General features: G+C 46.2%; 1 non-coding gene across 1 annotated transcript; it reads right to left on the reverse strand.

Annotated features, from left to right (window-relative positions):
- Positions 1-843: 843 nt before the first annotated feature.
- On the reverse strand, positions 844-977 carry LOC142447672 (small nucleolar RNA SNORA42/SNORA80 family). Its single transcript, XR_012784335.1, has one exon. It is a non-coding gene; the product is annotated as a small nucleolar RNA SNORA42/SNORA80 family (small nucleolar RNA).
- Between the last annotated feature and the right edge of the window lie 18,346 nt (positions 978-19,323).

Consider the following 19,323-nt stretch of genomic DNA (forward strand, 5'->3'; position numbering starts at 1 on the left):
AAGGGTCTAGCCCTACTTCCACTCCCTCTTGAATTTGTGCAAATGGAGCACTAACGCCCAGTCAGGTCCTTTTCAAGCTAACCTGAGCGGAACGACCAAAGGTCTGAGCTTGATTTCAGTCCTCCCACTAAACAGTTGCATGACCTTGGACGAGTGCTTTTCCTTTTCTGGGCCCCTGTCTCCTCATCAAACACCATGACAGCAGAAAGAATGATTGTGTGCGCAGGTGCTTGCTAAGTAAGCTCTGAAGAGCCCTGTGATTGATTATTCGATGGTATTGCAGATGCGCTTTGCATCTCAGTAAATGTCCCAGAGCTCCGACTGCTTAGGGAATTTGGTCAGGCGATTTCTGTTTTTGTCTGGTTGGAGCTTGTGCCTGTTTGAAACAGAGTTGAGATCCACGGCAGAGTCACCCGCGAGCTCCTCCCCACCATCCCGCCTTCTTGAAAGCCGATTGCCAAGCACATGCGTTACGGTTGAGTCAGGGCTCCTCACCTTTGCTTCCCCCACAAGCGGCGTGGACGCTTCTGTCTTTTGACTCCCGCTCTCCCCGTAGGCCTCTGAAGTCCGAGCATCATCTCTGGTGGGCAGTGTTCTTGACTTCTGTTTTTCTTCTGAGGTCTGCTTGCTTATTCCTAGATACTCGCTCCACTATATTTTTATATAGACTTGTGTTTTCCTCTCTCTTCATGAGTCTGTTCTCTAGTGACTGCCTCAAGTTATAACCAGCAAGCGTTTGGACATCACAGCGCTTCCAACGTATGTGATGAAGATCCTCACGCCTCTGCTTCCGTTCAAACACACCTGATGGGTGAAGAATTTCCTTCTTTTTCCTTCTTTTTTCACTGTGCAGCCTACTTCCGTGCCTGATGCCCATGGGGCAAAGCCAGGCCATGGTCCGGGGTGACAGTTTGCTTTGGTCCAGGACACTGTGAGAGGCCCATGGGATCAGACCTGCCACAAATCCAAACCCAGGCACGAGGGGAAGAGTTTAATCACCTTTCCCCTTCCGTGACAAAACCCAACCCAACCCACTGCCATGGAGTCAATTGTGACTCATAGTGACCCTGTAGGACAGGGTAGAACTGTCCCTAAAGGTTTCCAGACTGTAATTCTTTCTGGGAGTTGAAAGCCTGATCTCTCTGTCCAGGGAAGTGATTCTGGGCTGCTGCCCCGTGCTCAACCCCAGGAATGGCCTAAGGAAACAGCCTGGGTGTCCCTGCCTCCCCTGAGCCATCTATCTCCCTTAGCCTCCACTTCACTAGTTGTCTTGGGGTTAGAATTGCCTGCTATGCTTTCTCAGTGTTGTGTGGGTTACCTGAGGGACCAAGGAAAGCTTTTTCGATGGCAAGGCTGAAAGAAAGAATCCCCTTCTGAGCACCCGGAAAAGTGGCAAGTCTTTGAGAATGGTAATATTCAGGCAGGAAAACAAGGTGAATTATGAAGTTTTCTCCTATCCGAGCGTTTTCTGAGACAAACCACCACCAACAACAATATAAGGGCAAGTCAAAAGCATTGTTTACAAATAATAGAAACTTGTATTAAACAAAAGCATAAAATTGTAAAGCGATTGCTTCTTGACATATCCCTCATCTAAGGCGAGACACTCTGACCCTGTATTCCCACCTCTCTAACCCTTCCCCAGGGAGCCCTGCTGGCATAGTGGGCTATGTGCTGGCCTGTTAACTGAAAAGTCAGAAGTTCAAAACCACCAGCCGCTTTGCTGGAAAATGCTCATGCTTGCTGCTCCCATATAGATCTATCGCCCTGGGAACCCCATGGGGCAGTTTGTCCCTGGACAGCCTCTGTGGCTCAGAATGCGTGGCAGTGAGTGTTTTGAGGGACCCCTTCCCCTAAGGATTCTGCACGCTTCCAGCGACAGCATGACGAAATGGCAGGCTTGGCATTCTTGGGTGACTCAGACTGTGTTCCTTTCCCATGTTCTTTGCATTTAGGGTGCACAAAAAGAAGTTTTATGAGGGACATCGGGTCGCTGGGGTACAGCTTCCCAGTGAAATTCTTGTAGGACAGCCTTGCTCCTCTTGAAGAGCGAGCTGGTGTCCTGTCACCCTGGAAAAACATTCCTCAGCCTAACTCTCCTGGCCTGTTGCCTTACCGAAGTGTTCGTGAAACTTCTTCATGATAAGCCTCCATGATTGACCTGTATCTTTTGAGAGCATCTATCAAGTTTTCCACTTGGGAATCCCCCAGAAACATTCCCCATAACTTTCTGAGCTGAATTTTCTGCCTGGAAAGTAATTGTCCAGCGGAGCACCTCCAAAGCTGCTGTTTTGGCCGGACCTCCGTTTGGAAGGCATCACAATGAGACTAAACAAGAATACGATAGAGCAAGCTTGTCTGCAGCCGCCCTCGCCTCGCAGAGACACGGGGCATCACCCTGCATGTCTGAGCAGTTCTTACCGACCCCTGTAATGTGAAAGAATCACGTGGCAAAGCCTGGCTTCCAGAGCGCTATTTATCTTGAAGCTTCACTTTCTAATCTGGGCTCCTGGTCACACTGCCCACCTCAGTGTCAGAGGAAGGCCCGTGGGCCTGCCTCCTTAGCAACCAAGCCCCGTGCCTCCGAGCAGCTGAGCCTAGAGCAAGTCCCTCGTGTTGTGGAATTTTGCCTGTAGTTCTTGGTGAAGTGCCTGTCAATCCAAGGCTGAAGTTTGGATGTGGGAACCTTTGTTTTTAATTAGCCTTTAGGAAGCAGCCTGGTTTCCATGCACTGTCACAACAAAGAAATCTTCACTTCTCTGGGGAATGGCATATTAAAATGCAAGAATTAGAGCTGTGGACATACTGTGTTTGAAGAAGCTTCTTACTCTGCTGCTTGTTCAGTGATCTTTGACTACTGATCCCTAGTTCTGGCTTAACCGCTTCCTAGGTGAACAACCTGGGGCCAGTCTCAACCCCTAACATAACGAATCTCACGGATTCCTTATAACCTGGGCTTGATAATATCTTCCCTGGGCACCTACCCCAGAGGCTGGGTGAGGTTTAAAGGGTAGCATGGAAATGAAAAAGTGTTATAGACTATGAAAGTGAGTTATGAATGCCGAGGCTTGTTTAAGCTTGTCTTAGGAGGAGGGATAACTAAAGGGTATTTGGTGCCTCCTGAGAGAAGTCCAGTCCTTGGGGTAAAAACAGAATGTGGGACACATTGCCTCTGCTGCTGCTCCCCCATATCCCTTGGACCTCGCGGGCAGGCTGCCTCTGCTCGGTGTGGTGAGGCCCTGTGTGCTGTGCGCGCTGCTCACAGACCACAATCAGCAACCCGCTGCTTCCTCATCTTCTGAAGTCCAATTAAACACCTCTGGCCACAGCGTGATCATTTCTGCGCTCCGCACAGCGGAATTTCACCTGGGAGGCACCAGGAAGCCAGAAGAGAAGAGGGAAGCTCCTTGATCCTGGACGGGTTCCTGACAGCGAGGTCAGACCCGTGCGCAGACTGAGCGACCGTGCAGCCCGGTTGCAGAGATTCCAGATCTCCATGGGAGAGCAGCAGATGTCATGCTGTTCATCTGGGGCCTTGGGCCCAGAAGTCGTCTGTGGGAGCAACGGGAACTTTGAGTCGACTGCGGGGTGCACCGTGGAGGGTATTGGAGGGTCAAACGGAGGCCAGATTCGAGGTACCTCTCAGTACAGCTTGAGGAGCAGCGCATGCGGCTGCAGGGCCTGGCCTTGTGTGGAGGGACAAGAGGATTGTGCTGCACAGGGCCGTCCTACCCATCCCGGGACATCTTGACTCTGGACCTGCTTCCTGGGGCTCCCCAGGCTGGTCCTAGTCATGGTGCGCCGTCTGCCTGGTCCAATAGCGGCTCCTCTTACACACTGTCAGAATCAAACCTTCTCATGCCACGAGGAGTTCTACAGGCTTCCTGGACAGAAGGAGGAGGGAGCACAAAGAAAGGACACAGTGCGAGCAGGAGGAAGAGGAGGAGAAGGAGAAAGAGGAAATCTAGTCCAGAATCTGCCATTAACTGATGTGAAGAAGACACACACACGTGACATATAAGTGATGCATCCATGTCATATATAATGTATATGGTCCTCAAGTAGAAAGAAAACGTTTTGCGAATGTTGATGGCAACATATGTACAATTGAATGATGAATTGTCCTCAGATTGTAAGAGGCCCATGAAATGATGAATAAGTATGCACTCCACAGAGTTTCCAGGGTGGGACTATTTCCAGAAGAAGCTGCCACTTTGCTCTCCCAAGGAATGGCTGCCAGATCCCAACCAGTGACCGTCAGTGAGCAGCCAAAGGGAGCAGTTGGTCTGGGTTCTGACGGGGGCTCTCACTCACTGCCATCAAGTCGATGCCGACTCACAGGGACACTATAGGACAGGGTAGAACTGTCCCTGTGGGGTTCCCAGACTGTAACTTGGGGGCGGGACGGACAAATTAACTGAACAGAAAGAAAGGAATCAGGGATTCTAAGTAAACCAGGATGGTAAGGGCCTGAGGGTCAGGATGAGTCAGGAGTTATTCCGATGAGAACAGGGAAGTGAAGTCTTACAACAAAGTAGAAGGAGAGATTATGTTTGATGCTCTTGGATCTTGGAATTCTGGGTTGATCTGGCATCCCCGGGGAGTGTGGTAGAAATGCAGAATTTCAGGCCTAGCCCAGCTGTTCTGAAGCTGAATCTGTGTTTTAACAGACAAGTGATTGCGTGGACCTCAAACTTTGAGAAGGGCTATGATTCAAACAGGGGTTCTCACGGATAATGCTGACAGGCACGCCCCCACCCTCCACCCCCTCTGCCGCCCCCATGCCCCAGGCCAAGACCACTGACTCCGTTTCAGGGGATGTGCTTGGATGTTGGAGTTTTTCCGCAAGCTTTAACTGGGATCCAGTGTGCAGAGCTGCTGTTTTCATGGCAGCAAAGCCCAAATGGCCATGTGGGGTCGGGGACTGTGTGGGGAAAGCAGGTCTAGTAATGATCAGTCATGCAGCAGCATTCAGGCAGACGCGTGTGCTCGGGAAGCTGACAAACCCACTGCACAGAATGAAGGGAGAGACCACTGCGCTGTGCCCACTGTGCAGGCAGGGCTGGAAGTTGCTGTGGGGAGCTGGTTGGTAGAGAATAAGGGAAAGTTAGCTTGGTTTTAGCTGGTGACAACATCTGGCAGACCTGTGGCATTGGAGGTTAGGTTCAAGGGCAGGACTAGAGGTCTGAATTTGGAATTTATATCAATGGTTCGGGATGATGAGGTGACTAAATAAAGACTCTTTGTTTCAGTATAAGGGCGAGTTGCAGACTGGAAAGGAATTTTAGAAAAGCTTAAGCTAAATTTCTGGAATCCCTAGGAACAAAGAACTTGGAGTGGATTCTGCGTGCGCAGCTCAAGTGTGCTGGCCTCTGCTAGTGTAAGAAATGCCTTTTTAGCTGCGTCTCAGCAATCCTCTGCCCAGAGGCAGAAACGGGCCAGGTCCTGGTCCACCATGCACAGTGATGTTGTGTTTGTTTGTAGCATTGTAGCGAGCAAATGAAAGGTGGTATGTGAGCACTTGTTGTTTTTAATCCATCATGTGCATGCATATGAAGGGAGTGGAGCGTGCCCTGGCTTGATCTGGCATGCGTTGAGGAGGTGTTGTGCAGCACAGTACCCACTGCGCTGTGCCCTTTGATCTCTTGACTGCTGCCTCCGTGAGCACTGATTGTGGTCCAAGCAAGTCACAACCCTCAGCAAGTCCATCTTTTCGCCATTGAGCACGATGCTGCCTGTCAGTCCAGTTGTGAGGATTTGGGCTTTCCTGACACTGTGTCGTTATCCATATCGAAGGCAGCAATCCTTGGTTCCAAGTCCTCACTCTCAGCAAGCAAGGGGTGGCATCTGCCTTTCTCCGGTTCTTAGTAAGCCTCCAATCCCAACGCGGCATTCTTCTGCGCACAGCCCAGGCTTCTCGGATTATTTGCTCAGCATATCGAGTGAATACGTGTGGTGAAAAGACACAACTCTCATGCAAATTGTTCCCGATTTTAAACCAGGCAGCGCACCCTTGTTCTGTTTGAACAACTGCTCTTGGTGCGTGCATAGTTTGCTCATAAACACAATGAAGTGTTCTGGAATTCCCAGTCTTCTCAAGGTTATCTGTATTTTGTTATTACCAACACAGTTGAATGCCTTTGCTAAGTCAATAAAACACTTGCGAACCTTATATTTTTCTTCTGGGATTCTCTGCTTTCGGTCAAGATCCAGCTACCGTTAGCAATGATGTCCCTTGTTCCATGTCCTTCCCTGACTCTGGCGTGGATTTCTGGCAGCTCCCTGTCAACGCACCCCTGCAACTACTGTTGGACATCTTCAGCAAAATTTTAAATGCACGTGTTTCCCCATTCCGTCATGTAACTTCTCTTTAGAATGAGCACAAATACGGATATTTTATAAGTGAGTGCGTGCTTCTGGTCCTTCATCAGCATATAGAAACGCTTCAGTTGGTATTCCATTAACTTCGTGAGCCTTGCTTTTGGCTAAGCTTTCAGTGCAGCTTGAACGGCTTTCTTCAGTTCTTGATCACGTGGTATCTCTTGAAATGGTTAAATGTTGACTGGGTCTTTTTTGCGTGCAGTGACTCTTTGTATTCCTTCCATTCTTTTTTGATGCTTCCGGAATCATTCTGTATTTTATTCATAGAATCTTTTCATACTTCAACTCAAGGCTTGAGTTTTCCCTTCAATTCGTTCAGCTTGATATGTGCTGAGCATGTTCTCCCTTGTGGCTTGTCTAACTCCAGGTCTGCACACACGTCATGATCCGCGTTTGTTTTGGCTTCTCCAGCTGCCCTGTGACATTTCTGTTCATCTCCTTTCCTTCAGCCTGTCTTCCACTTGTGCGAGCTGCTCTACAGGCAAGAGCCAGTGTCCGAGTGTCTTCTGGCATCCACTTCGATCTCTTCTTTCTTTTCTCCCTCTTTAATGACCTTTTGCTTTCTTCATGTGTGATGTTCTTGGTGCCACCACACAGCTCATTTGGTCTCTCTCATTAGTGTTCAGTGAGTCAAATCAGTTCTCGAGATGTTCTCAAAATTCAGGTGGGATATACTTAATGACATATTTTGGCTCTGTCCTGTGCCTGAGCCCATTGAGGCAATCATGTCTCAACCCATCTCATTGGCTCTTGTGGACTTGCTTCAATCTTCTTCAACTCCAACTTGAACTTAAATATAAGCAATTGATGATCTGACCCAAGGTCAGCTCCAGGCCTCGTTTTGGCTGCTTTGAGCTTCCCCGTCATCTCTTCCCACAGATGGAATCAATTTGATATCTATGTATTGCATCTGGAGAAGTCCTGGTATAAAGCCACCTCTTGTGTTGTTGAAAGAAAAGGTATTTGTGATGAAGAAGCCCTTGCACATGTAAAGTTCTATTATGGGATCTCCAGCTTTGTTTCCATCGCCATGACCATATTTTTAAACTACTATTCCTTCCTCTTTGTCTCTAACTTTCACACTCCAATAATCCATAGTTATCAATACATCTTGATGGCATGTTTGATCAATTTCTGATTGAAGACATTGGTAAAACTTTTCGTTATCACTGGCTCCCATGGTTGCTGTGTAAATTTGAGCAAGCGTTGTATTGACTGAATTTCCTTGAATGAGCATAGACCTTATCCTGTCACAGACAGCATTGTCCTTCAAGACAGGTTTTTAAGTGTGTCCTTCTTGACGAGTAGTGCTACACTGCACCTCTTGGATTTGTTGTCCCTGGCATAATAAACCACAGGGTTGCCTGATTCATAATGGCCAATACTAGTACATTTTAGTTCACTAGTGCCTAGTCTATTGATTTCTCTGTGGTGGTCCCTTTCAGTTTCGATGACTACTAATTTTCCTAGACTCATCCTTTGTCACTCCAAGAAGCAATTATGATAGGTGCTTGCAGCTGTTTCTTCGCATTTTGAGCTGTGCCCATCAGCAAACGAAGGGCCTGACAGCTGTGCTCCATCCACATCCTTGGGTAGAACTCTGTCCTGAGAAGGAACCTCCTCCTCAGTCTTATGGTGGGTGCCAGCCAACCCGAGGGACACAGTGTCCGCTCCTAGATCAGACACCGCCCTGTTGCTGCTCACGAGATGCGCCGTATCTGACGTGCCGCTTTGATTCGTAAGGTTTCCAAGGGCTAATTCTTCAGAAGCGGAAAGCCCATTTATTCTTCATAGTCCTCTCTTGGTCTGGAAGCTTTGCTGAAAACTGTCACCTTGGAGAGCCTGCTTGGATTTGAAAATATCCATGAACTCACTTCCAGCCTCACTGCCACTCACAAGCCACCCCAGTGTGACAAACTGACAAACAAGTGCACTTCTGATGCTCCCTGGGGCATGGCCCAGGGAGGCACGACTCTGGGCAGCACTGTGAAGGAAGTGGTGCTGGCCTATCCTGCCCTCGATACTCAAAGCAGGGATGCCAGTCCACATCCTGAGAACTAGCTAGTCCCTCATCCACCTGCCTTCTCTATCTGAAAATTGAAGAGTCTGAGGACAAGTTTGGCTGTTTCCAGGAACATTTGCTCGTTGGGTGGGAGGGCCAGCGTAAGTGACAGTGATGGAGTTCTTGTGCAGCGGCGAGTTGGGTAGACTTGGATCTTTGGGGACTCTTTTTTTTAAAAAAAACATTTTATTAGGGGCTCATACAACTCTTATCACAATCCACACATATACATACATCAATTGTATAAAGCACATCCGTACATTCTTTACCCTAATCACTCTCAAAGCATTTGCTCTCCACTTAAGCCCTCCGCATCAGGTCCTCTTTTTTTTTTCCCTCCCTCCCCGCTCCCCCCTCCCTCATGAGCCCTTGTTAATCCACAGATTGTTATTTTGTCATATCTTGCCCTATCCGGAGTCTCCCTTCCCGCTCTTCTCTGCCGTCCATCTCCCAGGGAGGAGGTCACATGTGGATCCTTGTAATCAGTTCCCCTTTTCCAACCCACTCACCCTCCACTCTCCCAGCATCACCCCTCACACCCCTGGTCCTGAAGGTATCATCTACCCTGGATTCCCTGTGCCTCCAGCTCCCATATGCACCAGTGTACAACCTCTGCCCTATCCAGTCCTGCAAGGTAGAATTCGGATCATGGTAGTTGGGGGGAGGAAGCATCTAGGATCTGGGGGAAAGCTGTGTTCTTCATCGGTACTACATCGCACCCTGACTGACCCATCTCCTCTCCTAAACCCCTCTGTGAGGGGATCTCCAGTGGTCGACATTTGGGCCTCGGGTCTCCACTCTGCACTTCCTCCTTCATTTACTATGGTATATATATCTATACACACACACACACACACACACACACACACACACACATATTCTTTCTTTTTTTTTTTGCATGATGCCTTATACCTGGTCCCTTTGGCACCTCGTGATCTCACCGGCTGGTGTGCTTCTTCCATATGGGCTTTATTGCTTCTGAGCTAGATGGCCGCTTGTTCACCTTCAAGCCTTTAAGACCCCAGACACTATCTCTTTCAATAGCCGGGCACCATCAGCTTTCTTCGCCACATTTGCTTATGCACCCGTTTGTCTTCGGCGATCGTATCATGGAGGTGTGCAGCCAATGATATGATTTTTTTGTTCTTTGATGCCTGATAACTGATCCCTTCAGGACCACGCAATCACACAGGCTGGTGTGTTCTTCCATGTGGGCTTTGTTGCTTCTGAGCTAGATTGCCACTTGCTTATCTTCAAGCCTTTAATACCCCAGTCACTATCTCTTTTGATAGCCGGGCACCAAAAGCTTTCTTCACCACATTTACTTGTTCACCCGCTTTGGCTTCAGCAGTTGTGTCGGGAGAGTGAGCATCGTAGAGTGCCAATTTAATAAAAGAAAATATTCATGCATTGAGGGAGTGCTTGAGTAGAGGGATCTTTGGGGACTCTTGACAGCGAACTACACAGGCTTATGCTGGACTTGTCCAAGATGCTTTAGTTGCACTAAAATATGTCATCCAGTTTGCATTATGAGTACAACAGGGTCCTGTGAAATTGATGCAATGCATTACTTTGTAGAGATTTTGTGAGAACCAAGAAGAGCACAAGCGAGAATACTGACTGTGCTCTTCACACAGCAAGCGCCACTGACTTACAAGGCATCAGCGCTCCTTATCCTCCCACTGGCCGACTGTTACTGAGAGCCACCGAGAGCTACAGACAGAAGAAACTTGAGGGAGAGCAATGCAGCTGTATAGGTGCAAGGTCTTCGCCCTTCAGCATGCCTCCTTTCGAGGACTTCTTAACATGCAGAGATTGCTGAGGCTGCCCCCAGAGTTTCTGCCTCCGTGGATCTGAAGTGAGTTGGAGACTGCATTCCTGACGAGTTCTCAGATGGCACTGATGTGCCTGTGGCAGCTTTACCATGGATAGAGCTCGCTCCCGTCCCGAGCTCCTGTGACCCTGATGTAGCCCGTGGCCTCCTGGACCGGCACTTCCCAGACAAGGAAGCACACTCAGGAAGACCGGCTGCTGAACCTCACACAGTTGGGGGAGAGCCGGGCTGAGATTCTCTTGCAGTTCTAGTTCCCACCCAATCAGCCCAGTGCTGAGTTCTGGGAGGACTGCCCCATGTGGCCCAAATGAGAACCTCCGTTTCCCGGCTCTTCCTGGACTTACAACCATCCCTGGTTTTCGATTGTTTTAGTAGCTCATGTGAGTTCGGGTAGACTAGAGAAACAAATCCAGAGATCCTCATATGTTTCAGAGAGAACTTTGTATCAAAGAGCAATTGCACATTCAGAAACATCCCAGCCCAGTCCAGATCAAGTCCATAAGCCTGATATTAGCCCAATGCGGATACCAGTCCATAAATTCCTCTTTAGACTCATGTAGCACATGCAATGAGGCAGAATGCAGGAAGATCACAGGCTAGTGGGTAGAAAGTCTGTCGATCCAGTGGTGGTGGAAGCATCTCAGCCCTGGTGTGGGTCTCCATGTGGCTCCTCCAGCTCCAGGGCTCTGGCTGCATCAGCAGGAAAACGAAGCAGAGAGAGTGTACCTGCCTTCCAGTGAGCAATTCATCGCCTTTGGGCCTCCAAATGAGGTCATCAGGCTAGACTCCACTCCTTTCCAAGTTGACAGGAGATTATGTAAGTAGCACACAGATACAGTAATTGGAATCTTTTGGAGATGCTTGAGAAAATATTTGGAGGTGGACACAGAAGAACTGGAGGAAAGAAACTGCCAAGAAGCCAGGTCAATGGCTGCTGAAAGGCACCTAGCTGGCCAGCAGGAGCCGGGAGAGGAAGAAAACCCTGAGGAGAGGAGGAGGAAGGCAGAGAAAGCGAAGAATCCTGAAAGATTCCTTGTTCTAGTTAAGCATGAAGGTTCCCAGGACAAGATGTGCAGCCTTTTTACCTCTAGCCACGTGACTGTTCTGACACACCATCCAAAGGCCGCACCATCAACTGGGCTTGCAGACACTCTCCCCGCCCTCCGCATTCCTCTTGTTTGCCCTTGAAAACGAGTCCATCTGTGAGCAATGATGGCTCTTGACATGGCTTCCTTTCAGGCCCATGTGCTCTGTGTCATTATCAAACTGGAACACTAGCAAGTATTTGTTCCACTTTAGAGACATGCTGACAATGAAGACTATCATGTGTGTCTCCCTGCCATGGTGACTGTTTTGCTCAATACACGATTGATGGAGATGGCTTGAGTGTATTATAAACACTTATTTAAAATAGCAACCTTTTAAGAAAAGATAAAACTGACAAATAGTTCCATATTTTTGGACGCACTGCTGCGCTGACCTGGTTCTTAGTCTGTGAAACATAAGCATCCTTGATAAGCTATCTAAGTTTGCACAATGATTCCTTTTCAAATAAGCTATTTATTTTTTTTGGCTCTAAGAATTTTCCTTTTCATTTATAACAGTTTCTTGAATTAGAATCTATTAAAATGCTTCATTCCCTCCCCTTCCCATGTGTGTATTCTAATAACCTAGGAAAAATAAAGATCTGGCGGTTTTATCAAAATTTCAAGCCTGCGGTTGAATTTCCACCTTTCAAGCATCCATTTATCATGACCATAATCATGAAGCTGAAAGAGGCTACTATATTTTTATATCGCACTATTTTGTCAAACAGAATGTTTCTAAATCGGCTAAGTATGCTATACTTGGTTAATCAAATGGAAATCCCCTGGTTTAGGTTCTCTGCTGCTTACTTCTAAGGGTTCTATTAGCAAAATCATGGAAATTGTAGATTCTTAATATCTTTATGAATTCCTATCTATGTTTCCCACCCCCCAAAAATAAACACCCATTTATTTGAACATTGAAAAGGTTTCTGTCAGTATAAAGGATATGTAACTATTTTTTAAGTATCTAAGAAAACAAATGGAATGAGAGATATTGGTGTCATGTAAACATCAGGTTTTGTTTTATGAATTAAATATTTAAATAATTACTCTTAAAAAATGAGCAGGATACTTTGATGTTGATACTACAACATTTCTGGTGTTGTTTGACATTTGAAGGAGCTCTGGAGACCCCGAGGGATGAATGTCGGGCTGTGCACCCAAAGGTGGGGGTCTCAAACCCACAAGCCACTCCTCAGGAGAAAGATGAGGCTGTTTGTCCCTGTAAAGATGTACAGCACCGGAGACCCTGTGCAAGGCCACTATGAGTCAGAATCCACTGGATGGCAGTGTTCTTGGATTTAGTGCCATGTGCAAAATCAGTCGACTATAAACGTGTAGCGTTATTTCTGGATTATTCTAGGATTGTTCCATTGGCCCGTGTTCCATTGTTAGATCAGTGTCCGGTGGTTTTAATTGCAGTCATTGCATAAACCCAAAGTTCACTGCCTCGGAGTCGAGTCAACTCACAGCGAGCCCATAGGACAAAGTAGTACTGCCTCTGGGTTTCTTTGTGGGAGTAGAAAGCGGCTTCTTTTTCCCAAGAAGAGACTGTGATTCCAGACTGTGGGATCGTGTGGTTTGCAGCCCGCCCTCATAACCAGGATGCGTCCAGGGCTCTGTGCGGTATCTTTGTAAATCCAGAAATGTGAGTTTTTGAGCTTTGGTCTTGTCTAGTTTTGTTCACCTCTTTGAGGCCACTTGCCTTTTTATTTAATGTTGATGATTATTCCCACTTCCGCGAAGAAGGCTCTTGGCATTTGTGATCACATTGAATTGACACAATGCTTCGGGTAGGATGGACATCTTCACAATATGAAGTCTTCTAATCTATGAACATGGAGCACATTTCCACTCGTTTAATCTTCTTTAATCTCCTTCCACAGTGTTTCATAGTTCATGTTGTCTAAATCCTATTGAACTCATGTTCTATCACGGTTCTCTTTATTTCTGTCGGGTCCGTTGTAATGTTGTAGTGTCGCCTCTTTTTGGTTTGTCTGTCTGAGATCAGAGACTGCAAGTCCGTTTTCATTCTACTACCCTCCGTGAGCCCACTCACACCGTTACTTAGGTTTCAGGTGGAACACCTCTGGAGGGATTTCTGCTGCTTCTTTTCAAATATTTAGCTTTTCTCTGTCCGTCTAAATTAGATTGGTCATTCTTACTGTTTCCCCCCCAAGGAGCCAAGATTCGGTGTTAGTGCTTCTGCTATCTCTCCGTGGTCGATTCAAAAACAGTGCTGTTCTGCTCTTTGTCTGTGGCAGGCGCCGGCTTCCTTTGCCCTTCTCTTTCCAGCTCTCGGGTTGTCAGATTAGGCTGTTTATTTGAGCTCTGCCCTCTCTTTCCATGCAGGCGTTGATTGCTCCAAGTCTCTCTGAATATCGTCTTCGCTGCTTCTACAGGTTCTATTATGCTGTACTTTCAGTTTCTCTTGACTTTAAGAAATTTGACAATTATCTTTTTCTTTCTTTCTTTAAGTGTAGTTCTTAGTAGCTTAATCATGTGTTGTTTAATTTCCACATACCTACGTATTTGCCAGTTTTCTCTCAGCTACTGATGCTGGCTTCACTCTGGTTTAGTCGGCGAAAATCCTGTCTATGGTTTCAATCGTCTCGAACTTATCAACTTGCACGGTACCTTTGCGGTTTGTCCTGAAGCATGAGCCACATGCACTGGAGTAGAACGTGTGTTATCCTCTTTTGGGGTGGATTGTTTTATGTATGAAGTAAGTTTAAAATATTGTTATTACCACATGGAAGAAGCACACCAGCCTGTGTGATCACGAGGTGTTGAAGGGAGCAGGTACCAGGCATCATCAGAACAAAAAATCATATCATTGTAAATGAGTGGGAGTGCGGATTAGAGACCCAAAGCCCATCTGCAGGCAATTGGACATCCCCTTACAGAAGGATCACGGGGAGGAGACAAGTCAGTCAGGGTGCAGTATAGCAATGATGAAACATACAACTTTCCTCTAGTTCCTAAATGCTTCCCCTCCGCCCCCCCCCCCCCACACACACTATCATGATCCCAACTCTTCCTTAAAAATCTGGCTAGACCAGAGGATGTACACTGGTACAGATAGGAACTGGAAACACAGGGAATCCAGGACAGATGATCTCTTCAGGACCAGCGGTGAGAGTGGCGATACCAGGAGGATGGAGGGAGAGTGGGGAGGAAAGGGGGAACCAATTGCAAGGATCTACATATAACTTCCTCCCTGGGGAAAGGACAACAGAAAAGTGGGTGAAGGGAGACGTCAGACAGCTCAAGATAAGACAAAATAATAATTTACAAATTATCAAGGGTTCATGAGGGAGGGGGGAGCAAGGAGGGAGGGGGAAAATGAGGAGCTGATACCGGGGCTTAAGTGGAGAGCAAATGTTTTGAGAATGATGAGGGCAATGAATGTACAAATGTGCTTTACACAATTGATGTATGAATGGATTATGATAAAAGTTGTATGAGCCCTTAATGAAATGATTAAAAAATTTTCAAAACAAACACACAAAAAATTTTCAAAACCAAAAAAAAAAAAAAAGAAGAAGAAGGAAAAAAAATGTATTGCTATTAGGATTGAATTTCATGCACGGGTTTATTCCAAACGAAATACATATACTTTTTGAAATGAAAAGTGTTTAGCCATGGCTCTCTGATCAGTGAGTTACTGCCGGCGAGTTCTCTCAGTCAGTCTGCTCTGGGCGGTCCAATCAAAGCAGTGCCTTTTGAGGGCCTCTGTTGGGCCAGTGGAATTCAAGGCAGTGAGGTCCGCTCAGAAGGTTATAGCAGCTGTTTGGGAGACGCCAAGGTGCTAATCTTGATAGGGTTTCTTGAAGGTGCAGGATAATCATGGAGTCTAATCATGGGGAAATTATAAGAAAACTGACATTTGCATCGGTGAGAAAAAAAAGGCCAGGAAAGCTGTGCTGGGGGATTTCTTTTTTGCATCACGACAGTGACCTGCTCATTTTTGTGGATAGCAAGAGGATCTCACTGGGGAATCTCAGCCTATCCGCTCTACAGCCCTGCTCGCTGCACTTCAACACCTCTCCGCCTTCCCCCCAAACCAGCCAACCTCAACAGAGCATTTAAAAGGATGATTGCAGTCCTTTGTTGCTGCTGACATTGTTGTGTTGACATGGTGTCAGTAGAGGGCTCTGGGGGAAGTGTTCAGGAGATGGAAATACCACCTTCAGAAATTTACACACACCTATGTGGAGGATCTGTCAAGAACTAATAGCTTTACGTTTTGAATTTTTGTTTAATAAAAGTTTCTATGATTTTTCATAGAAAAATTTTTTTTACTTACCCTCTGATCTCATGCATCTTTTATGTCTAGTTGGTTTATAGTACCATCCAGGTCCTTGTTTATTTGTTGATCTTTCTACATCTTCTGTCCAATGTCCAACTATCACTGTAATGCTACCTATTTCTCCCTTCAGTTCTACCAGTGTTTGCTGAACATATTTAGGTGCCTCAAGGTGGTGGGTATTTATACTTATGATTGTTAAATCTTCTTAATTGACCCTTCTATCACAATATAATATTCACCTTTATTCTTTTCCTTTAAAAAACATTTTATGAGTGGCTCATAAAACTCATCACAATCCATCCATCCATCCATGTGTCGAGTAGTTTTCTACATATGTTGCCATCATCATTGTCAAAATATTTTATTTCTACTTAAGCCCTTGCTATCACCTCTTCATTTCCACCCCTCCCTCTCCCACTCTCCCTCCCTTATGAAGTCTTGATAAATTATAAATTCTTATTTTCACATCTCACATCGTGCATGCTCTCCCTTCACCCACCTTTCTGTTGTTTGTCCCCCTGGGGTGGGGGTGGGGTTGCATGTTGACCATCGTGGTTGGTTCTCAATCATCTCTACACGTTCAACTCAGTGACACCCTTGTTGGGCTGCCATTCGCATTCCCCTTTGCTGAGCTGCTCCTCCCTTGATTGGCTGAGTGCACCGTGCCTGAAGGGTCCCATAGACTTTTCCTAGTGCTCTTGTCACTTTGCTCCCACACAGATAGTACTCTTAAAAGAGCACAATGCTCAGGGCAAACATTTAAAAAATAGTTTAGCTAAACTAATATTTTGCTTTCAGAAGACATCAAGTGATATCTTTGGGTTAAGTTTTTTGGTTTTTTTAATCATCTTATTGGGGACTCATACAGCTCTTATGACTATCCATCCATCCATCCATCCATCCATCCATCCATCCATCCATCCATCCATCCATCCATCCATTGTGTCAAGCACATTTGTACATTTGTTACCATCATCATTTTCAAAACATTTTCTTTCTAATTGAGCCCTGGATATCAGCTCCTCATTGCCCACCCCCCATGAACTCTTGATAATTTATAAATTATTGTTTTTTCATGTCTTACACCGACTACTGTATCCTTTCACCTACTTTTCTGTTGTTTTTCCCTCTAGGAAGGGGTTATATGTAGATCATTCTGATAGGTTCCCCTTTTCTCTCCCCCACCCCCCACCTTCCCCTTCCCCTCCTGGTTTCACTACTCTCATTATTGGTCCTGAGGGGTTTATCTGTCCTGGATTCCCTGTGGTTCCAGCTCTTATCCGTACCTGTGTACATGCTCTGGTCTAGCCATGTTTGTAAGGTAGAATTAGGGTCATGATAGTGCGGGGGGAGGAGGAAGCATTAAAGAACTAGAGGAATGTTGTATGTTTCATCGGTGCTGTACTGCACCCTGACTGGCTCATCCTCTTCCCTGTGACCATTCTATAAGGGGATGTCCAGTTGTCTACAGATGGGCTTTGGGTCTCCACTCCGCACTCCCCCTTTTTCACATTGATATGATTTTTTGTTCTGGGTCTCAGATGCCTGATACCTGATCCCATTGACACCTCATGATCCCACAGGCTGGCGTGCTTCTTCTATGTAGGCTTTGTTGCTTCTCAGTTAGATGCCTGCTTGTTTATCTTCAATCCTTTAAGACCCCAGATGCTATATCTTTTGATAGCTGGGCACCATCAGCTTTCTTCACCACATTTTCTATACACCCATTTTGACTTCAGTGATCCTGTTGGGAAGGTAAGCCTCACAGAATGCTGGGTTATTAGACACAGTGTTCTTGCATTGAGGGAGTACTTGAGTAGAGGCCCAATGTCTGTCTACTACCTAATACTTAACATATAAATATATATACATAGATCTAGTTCCCTATCGTTATATATAAATATATTTACATATGTATATGCCTGTATTTAGACCGATATATATGTCCTTTGCCTCCAAGTTTTTTCCTCTATTTCCTTTTACTTTCCTTTTGTCTATCATGTTCAGCCTTCATTCGAGTTTCATTAATTCCTCTTGGCTACATTGCCCTTGATTAAGTCCCACCAGTCATCCTATGCCTTTCTCGACATCAATTTTGGATCACTTGTTGTTCCCTTGTCCCTGGGTTTGTTAACACTCACTTCCTTTCCCCTGCCTCCCTCTCTCCCATGTCCCCCTCCCAACTGTGGGTCCCATTGTTTATCTCACCTATGTTATCTAGATGGACATGCAGAGACAATAGTAAGCACAAAAACAAGACAAAACCAAGCTAAACAACCAAACAACAACAACAAAAAAACCGTGACAGAAAAATAAAAACCTATAAATAGTTCCAGGTCTGTTTGTTGACCTTTAGGAGAGTTTTCCAGTTGAATCTGATGGGGTGCCATGCCCTGGCCCCAGTCTATTTTTGGTGTTCCCCAGAGACTTCATTGCTTTGCTTCCCTTGCTGGCATACCCTTAGTGTCCGCCCCTCTCCTCCCCCCCCCCCACCCCACCCCTGTCCTTTTTTTTTTTTCCAGAAGGAATTTTTACTTACTGTGTATTTTGCCTGATATGAGGATTGCTTCCTCTGTCCTCCTGGTGGTTATTTGCATGGACTATTTTTTCCCCACCCTTTCACTTTGAGCCTATTCATGTCCTTGCATTTAAAGCATGTCGCTGTAAACAGCATGCCATTAGATCAAGGCTTTATAATTAAAAAACAAGACACATATCCTTTAGGCCACTCCCTGCCTTTTGATTGGAGCATTCAGTCCATTTACAGTCAGTGTAATTAGTGGTAAGGAGGGATTGACTTCTGTCATTGCTTTATTTGTGCGTGTGTCATGTGTCTGTGGTTTTCTTTGTCATTGTATTTTAGTGGTGCTTGTTTTTGTGTTTGTTTTTTTTTTGGTTTATTGCCATGAGTCTTTCTGTTTCTCTTCTTCTTTCCTCTTGTGTATGTATTAAAAAACCAAACCAGACAATCTTCTTATTAGTTACTATGAATATTTCGGAGGGTGGAGGGAAGGGGGTGGCAGTTTGCAATAACCTGGCAATTAGTGACTACCAGGTGGGGAGGGAGTGTCCCGCTCTGGTCAACTCTCCACACAACTCTGCCTGGTTGCTGTCAGAGTCTCCCCCCAGGATGAGGGTGACTAACTGCCTTGCTCTGGAGAGGTCTGCCTTGCACTGTGTTGGCTGTGGGCATGGCCTCCACTCTCTGAACACGGAGGCATTGGTCAGCAGTCCCCAGTCTCTTCCGGAAGAGGGAGCAAAACAGACCTGAATTGACCCAGCAGGAGTGAGTTGTAGTGGTTTCAAAGGCTTGAGCTTCGGCCAGAAGAGTAATTACTATGGGAGCATGCTGCAGTGCACTTCCTCTTACTGAGGGAAAGAAATCCAGGGAGTGACGTCCTAAAGCTAGGGCACAGAGGCACAGATTCAGACCAATCAGAGGAAAGGCAGATTCACCTCTGTCAGTGCCATTCAGATGGTTCTTTCCTCTTTTTATTTGGAAATATTTAAATTCAAATAAACTTAATGATTCACCTCGACAGTACATCAAGAGGCCTTTCAGGGTGAATGACATTATTCCTGTATTAAAGGCTGGGAAACTGAGACTCCAAGGAGGTAACCGGCTCCACCAGAACAGTAGATCTGG

The sequence above is a fragment of the Tenrec ecaudatus genome, chromosome 4 (assembly GCF_050624435.1).
Source record: "Tenrec ecaudatus isolate mTenEca1 chromosome 4, mTenEca1.hap1, whole genome shotgun sequence".
NCBI lineage: Eukaryota > Metazoa > Chordata > Mammalia > Afrosoricida > Tenrecidae > Tenrec > Tenrec ecaudatus.